General features: G+C 43.8%; 1 non-coding gene across 1 annotated transcript; it reads right to left on the reverse strand.

Moving 5' to 3' along the window:
* Nucleotides 1–2,906: 2,906 nt before the first annotated feature.
* On the reverse strand, nucleotides 2,907–2,988 carry trnas-uga (transfer RNA serine (anticodon UGA)). Its single transcript has one exon. It is a non-coding gene; the product is annotated as a tRNA-Ser (tRNA).
* Nucleotides 2,989–7,415: the final 4,427 nt, after the last annotated feature.

Below are 7,415 nucleotides of genomic sequence, written 5' to 3' on the forward strand. Positions count from 1 at the left end.
CGGTGTTGGAAGAGACTGGATCGGAGAAGGTAGAGTCTGGGACAGTGCAGGAATGTCCTGAAGCTGTGAAGGTAGTTTCTGGGACTGTGAAGGTGCAGTCTAAGTCTGTGTTGCAGCTGTCTGTATCTGTGAAGTCTAATCTGGGTCTGTGATCGAACACAGAAACTTAGAAATCCACAGCGCTGACGGAGGCCACATCAGCGCATAATATCCATGCCGGCCGACAAAAAGCCACAAGGCTCTTTGATCAACAACCCTGAAAATGACATATGAACCCGGGAAGATTGACAATGGCGGTAAGATAAAGAACACACAGCAGAATAAGTCCGCCCCACACAAAGGCTACACCCCTTGCACCGAAATATTGTACACTCCACCCCAACCAGAGCCATGTGAACTCATGGGAGAAGCAAAAAAGAGAAAAAAAAACAGGCTGATTGTGGGAAAAAAAATCTGTGAAATTTCCTCTACATCTAGGCCATCGAAATTAGACCAGGAGATACCTTGGCCGTATTGAGTTCCCTGCAATGCTTACCATCATATCTGAGCCAGCGAACAAGAGGTGACACAGTCTAATCCCACTTACCATGTCTCGGTCCGTAACTCCTCAGGTTACAGCAAGGATATTATACTTGACGGTATAAAGCATTGGGTAAGCCGTAGCTGGAGTACTGTGTGCAGTTCTGGTCACCACATTTAAAACAAATTATGTGATTGCTCTGGAAATGGAACTGAGGAGCTTTACAAAAAAAAAATGCCTGGACTGGAGAATTCTGGTGATGAGGAAATATTGGAAATGTGAGTCTGTAGTCTTTGTAACAGAGGAGGCGGAGCGGGGACGATAATGAGGTGCATACCTTTATGAGAGGCGATATAGAGTTGGTAGGAAGGACCTTTTTCCCTTTGCAGAGTGGTCAGCAACCTGGGGAAATAGGTTTAAAGTAATTGGGGGGTGAACCACTTCCCGTTTCTCTGGAGCTTCCAATCAAAAAGAGTTGGCATTAATGATGAGATCCAACACTGCCTCCAGTGCGCCAGTGCAACCTTCGGCCGCCTGTGGAAAAGAGTGTTTGAAGATCAGTCCCTCAAATCTTTGACCAAGGTCATGGTCTACAATGCCGTAGTAATTCCCGCCCTCCTGCAAGTTTCAGAGACGTGGACCATGTAAAGTAAACACCTCAAGTCGCTTTAGAAATACCACCAGCGATGCCTCCGCAAGATCATGCAAATCCCCTGGGAGGACAGACGCACAAACATTAGCTTCCTCGTCCAGGACAACATCCCCAGCATTGAAGCACTTATCACAATTGATCAGCTCCGCTGGGCAGGCCACATGACAGACACGAGACTGCCAAAGCAAGCGCTCTTCTCGGAACTATGGCAAGTGAGCCAAAGGCGGGCTGAGGAAACGTTACAAGGACGTGCTCAAAGCCTCCCTGATAAATTGTGAGACATCGCCACTGACTCCTGGGAGTCCTTGGCCATAGATTGCGCTCAGTGGAGGAAGTGCTTTCTGGAGTGAGCTTCGCTCCTTGAGTATCTTCGCCGAGAGCTTGCATTAAGCAAACGCAGGCAGCGGAAGGAGCGTGCGGCAAACCAGGCTCCCTCCCTCAACGAATATCTGTCCGACTTGTGACAGAGACTGTGGTTCTCGTATTGGATAGTACAGCCACCTATGAACACATGCTAAGATTGGAAGAAAGTCTTACTCGATTCACTGCTTCGAGAGACTGCTTATGATGAAGATTTAGGAGGAGAGTTCGACGAGCTATGAGGGTAAATATCTTTACCCAGGGCATCGTGGTAGTCCGGAATTCACTGCCTGAATGGATGATAGCGGCAGGTTTCCTCAGACATTTTTAAAATATTTGGATGCCACTTAAAGTGCTGGGAAGTGGGAATTAGGCTGGAAAGCTCTTGGTCGGCATGCACGGACACGATTGGCAGAAATGGCCTCCTTCCATGCGGTACATTTTTGAATTTCCGACATTACAACAGTGATCAGACATTAAAAGTTATTAATTTGCTCTGAACCACTTTGGGAAGTGCTGTCGGAATTATAGCATTTTAACTTAAACGTGTCCGAAAAAAATACATAGCGTTAAGGCGGGCTAGCTCAGTTGTTGAGGGCGTGGTGCTAATAACACCAAATTCGCGGGTTCGAAACCATTACGGATTATTTATTTTATTTTTGGTGATGCGGTTGGGCTGCAAGTATTTTAGAGCAGCTTTAACATTCAGCAACAATACTCAAACTGGACCCATAATACATTGAAGTAATGCTGCAAAACATTAGCTCTGCCGAGAGCTGATGGCCCTGCGGAGCGTTTCCAGCATTTAATGATCAATTCCATATCCTCCGGGGCTTTGTGACTTCTCGTATTTCAATCAGTGAAAGGCGCACTACCGCTGATTGGTTTGCAGTGCAAAGTATGGAACTGATCAAAATACAAATCCGCTGTGTAATCCCTCATTCTCATCATTAGTCTGCTGCAAACTGCAGGGGCCACATCGCTTGATGAATAAGGCATCTCACTTTGATGCAAACGCTGATGTTATCAGCCAATTGCAGCGTCAAACGCTGCCACGGTTATTTTGTCACATCTTGTTCAACTTTTTAAAATGAAAGCAAGTTCGCACTTATTAACTGAAGGTGATTTCCTCCCAAACAATGCAGGTTTCTTTATTAAAATGAATTTTTTCAAGCTATGTATATTTCTCACTGATTTTTGAAGATAGTGTCCAACAAACCATCAATCACTAATTAATATCGATAAATTGTGTGCGGTTCCAGTTCCACAACAGCTTCACGTCAATCAATCCAATAAAGAGCAGTGGAGGGAATTGTGATCAGATTCCCGTGTTATCCACAGGGAGTCGATTAAAAACGAAGGTATCCGCAGAATCGCTGCCAGCAGGGTTCGAAACTGCAAAGGGAAACCCCATTAAATGTCAAGTCCAACGCCTTAACCACTCGGCCATCGCAGCTACACAATAGAGCCGTTTTCATAATTCCAATGGTCTGTGCAAATTATCAGAGAGTCTGCCTGGATGCTTGCCCTGTTGCATCTCCCAAACGATGTGAAAATTAAATCGTAGAATCATAGAATCTCACAGCAAAGAAGGAAACATTTTGGTCACAACTGAAAGGATTTACATTTCGAGATAAACTGAAAAGATTGGGCATCTTCTTTCTAGAAACACAAGGGAGATATTTTTTTAACATTATGAAGGTATTTGATCGGGTTGATTTGGAGAAAATGTTTGCTATTGTGCTGGAGTTGAGAACGGGAGTTCACCGCTAAATTCAGTAGGCAATTCAAGAGTAACTTATTTAGCAAAAAGTGCTTAGGATGTGGAAGATGCTACACGAGCAGTAGTTGCAGCGAATGGCACAGATACATTTTCGAGGGAACTAACTTAGCACATGACTGAGAAAGCAATGGAACAATATGCTGACAGGCTCAGGTGAAGTAGGGTAGTGTGGAGCGATAACTCCAGCAACACCAGTTAGGAACAATTGTATCTTTCTGAGGTGCAAACCCTATATAACGTCATGTAACACACATTTAAACAACAACAACAACGTATATATAATTAGCGCCTTGAAATTAGCGAAACATTCAAGGCACTTCACAAGAATATTATGGGAGACAAATTTGACACTGAGCCGCTAAATACAAATTAGCTCAGGTGACTAAAAGTTTGGTAAACCAGGTATGGTTGATAATGAGGGAGACAGCTGTACACTGCAGGAAGATATCAAAGAACTGGTCAGCAGTTAAATGGAATTCAACCCGGAGAAGTGTGAGATAATGCATTTGGCGAGTGCTTATAGTGAAGCGAATAAACATTAAATGTTAAGCCACTGATAAGTGTCGAGTGGCAAATGACTTTGGAGTGCATGTCCACAGAATCCTCGACGGTATCAGAGCACTTAGATAAGATGCTTGGGAAGGATAGACAGAAAGGAAAAGGAGGCGGGGTGCCGTTGCTGGTTGAAGAAGAAATTAATGCAATAGTAAGGAGGGACATTAGCTTGGATGATGTAGAAGCGGTATGGGTGGAGCTACGGAATACCAAGTGATAGACAACGCGAGTGGGAGTTTGTATACAGAAAGCCAAAGATTAGTAGTGAGATTGGGGACAGCATCAAACATGAAATAAGGGATGTGTGCAATAAAAGTACAGCTGTTATCATGGGCGACTTTAATCTACACATTGATTGGGCTAACCAGACTGGTAGCACTGCGGTGGAGCACGATTTCCTGTCGTATATTAGGGATGGTTTTCTCAACAATATGTGGATGAACCAACGAGAGAGCTGGACATCCGAGACTGGGTGATGTGTAATGAGAAGGGACTAATTGCCAATCTTGTTCTGCGAGGCCACTTGGTCAAGAGTGACCATATAATGGTAGAATTCTTTACTAAGATGGAGAGTGACACAGTTAATTCAGAAACTCGTGACCTGAACGTAAGGAAATTTAATTTCGACGGTATGAGGTGTAAATTGGCTCGAATAGACTGGCAAAGCATACTTAAAGGGTTGACCGTGGATAGGCAACATTTATACATACCACATGGATGAAATTCAACAATTGTACATCCCTGTCTGGAGCAAATATAAAACGGGGAAGTAGGCTCAACCATGGTTAACAAGGGAAATTAAGGATAGTGCTAAATCCAAAGAAGAGGCATATACATTTGACCAGAAAAGCAGAAAACCGGAGGACTGGGAGAAATTTAGAATTCAGCAGAGGAGGACTAAGGGTTTAATTAAGAGGGGGGAAATAGAATACGAGATGAAGCTTGCCACAAACATAAAAAATGACTGGAAAGCTTCTCTAAATATGAGAAGCGAAAAATATTAGTGGAGACAAACGTAGGTCCCTAGCAGTCGGATTCAGGTGAATTTGTAATGGGGAATAAAGAAAAGGCAGACTAATGGAACACATACTTTGGTTCTGTCTTCAAGAAGGAAGGCACAAATACCTTCCAGATGGAATGGGGGACCGAGGGTCGAGTGAGAAGGAGGAATTGAAGGATATCCTTATTAGTTGGGAAATTGTGCTCGGGAAATTGATGGGATTGAAGGTCGATAGACTGCATCCCAGAGTACTTAAGGAAGTGGCCCTAGAAATAGTGGATGCATTGGTGATAATTTTCCTGCAGTCTATCTACTCTAACTTAGTTCCCATGGACTGCAGGGTAGATAATGTAACACCACTTTTTAAAAAAGAGAGAGCGAGAAAATGGGTAAATATAGATCGGTTAGCCTGACATCAGTAGTAGGTAAATATTGGAATCAATCATTAAGGATGAAATGGCAGCGCATTTGGAAAGCAGTGACAGGGTCTGTCCAAGCCAGCTGGATTTATAAAGGGAAAATCATGCTTGACGAATCTTTTCGAATTTTCTGAGGAAGTAACTAGCAGAGTGGACAAGGGAGAGCCAGTGGATGTGGTGTATTTGGACCTTCAGAAAGCTTTTGACAAGTTCCAACACAAGAGATTGGTGTGCAAAATAAAAGCACATGGTATTGGAGGTAATGTACTAACGTGGATAGAGTACTGGTTGCCAGACAGGAAGCAGAGAGTCGAGAAAAACGGGTCTTTTTCAGAATGGCGGGTAGTGACGAATGGAGTGCTGCCGGGCTCAGTGCAGAGACCGCAGCTCTTCACAGTATACATTAATGATTTAGATGAAGGAATTGAGAGTAATATCTCCAGATTTGCAGATGAAACTAATTTGAGTGGTGGTGTGAGCAATGAAGAGGACGCTAAGAAGCTGGAGGCTGACATGGAAAGGTTCGATCAGTGGGCAAATACATGGCAGATGCAATATAATGTTGAAAAATGTGAGGTTATCCTTTTTGGTGGCAAAACCACGAAGGCAGAATATTATCTGATTGGCGGCAGATTAGGAAAAGGGGAGGTGCAACGACACCTGGGTGTCATGGTTCATCAGTCATTGACAGTTGGCATGCAGGTAATGCAGCCGGTGAAGAAGGCGAATGGTATGTTGGCCTTCATAGCTAGGGGATTTGAGTGCAGGAGCAGGGTGGTCTTACTGCAGTTGTACAGGGACTTGGTGAAACCTCACCTGGAATATTGTGTTCCGTTTTGGTCTCCTACTCTGAGGATGGACGTTCTTGGTATTGAGGGAGTGCAGTGAAGGTTCATCAGAGTGATTCCAGGGATGGCTGCACTGACATATAAGGAGAGACTGGATCAACTGAGCCTTTTTCCACTGGAGGTTAGAAGGATGAGAGGGAATCTCTTAGAAAGGTATAAGATTCTGATGGGACTGACAAGTTAGATGCGGAAAGAACGTTCAAGATGTTGAGAATATCCAGAACCAGGGTACACAGTCTTAGGATAAGGGGTAGGCCATTTAGGACTGAAATGGGGAGAAACTTCTTCACTGAGAGAGTTGTTAACTTGTGGAATTCCCTGCCGCAGAGAGTTGTTGATGCAAATTAATTTCATATATTCAAGAGGGAGCTGGGTATGGCCCATTACGGCTAAAGGCATCAAGGGGTATGGAAATAAACAGGAAAGGAGTACTGATGGAATGATCAGCCATGATCTTATTGGGTGGTGGTGCAGGCTCGAAGTGTCGAATAGCGTACTGCTGCAACTATTTTCTATGTTTCTATTTTAAGAAGCAACACAGAATATTTGCCTTCATTAGATGAGGGATAGAATATAAGCTCGGGAAAGTTATGCTTCAAATGTGTAAAACTCTAGTTAGGCCACAGCTCGAGTATTGCATGCTGTTCTGGTCACCGCATTACAGGAAAGATCTGACTGAACTCGTAGATTTAGGCGGATGTGAATTTAGCTCTGAGTAAATATTGCATAGGCTGGGTTTGTTTTCATTGGAACATAGGTGGCTAAGGGGAGGTCCGTATGGAGGTCAATAAAATTATGAGTGACCTAGATAAAGTGAATAGAAATGATCTATTCCACTTAGCAGATTGGTCAATAACCAGGCGGCTTAGATTTAAAGTAACTGGTTGGAGGTTATACGGGATTTGAGGTGCAATGTTTTCACCCAGGGATGGTGAGGGTCTGGAACTCACTCCTGTAAATAATTGAGAGGCAGAAGTCTTAACCACTTTTAAAAGTCCTTGATTGTGCACTTTAATTCCTGTAACCTAAAAGACTACGGACCAAGAGCTGGAAAGTGGCATTAGTCTGGATAGCTCGGAATTTAGTGGGAATTTAGGTCATATCTCGTGTTTCCTCGGCCGCTCAGACCATTTTGCAGCAAATCAATAATTTAGAGAAGGGAAACTGCGGCCCCTGCAATTCCTGTTATACAAGTGGCTCCAATCCCATCCACTTTTCCACTGAGTTCTCTTAGCAGCCTGAATTTGTTACACATGGAGCAGGAGCAAGCCATCGAGC

The sequence above is a fragment of the Pristiophorus japonicus genome, unplaced genomic scaffold (genome assembly GCF_044704955.1).
Source record: "Pristiophorus japonicus isolate sPriJap1 unplaced genomic scaffold, sPriJap1.hap1 HAP1_SCAFFOLD_66, whole genome shotgun sequence".
NCBI classification, from domain to species: domain Eukaryota; kingdom Metazoa; phylum Chordata; class Chondrichthyes; family Pristiophoridae; genus Pristiophorus; species Pristiophorus japonicus.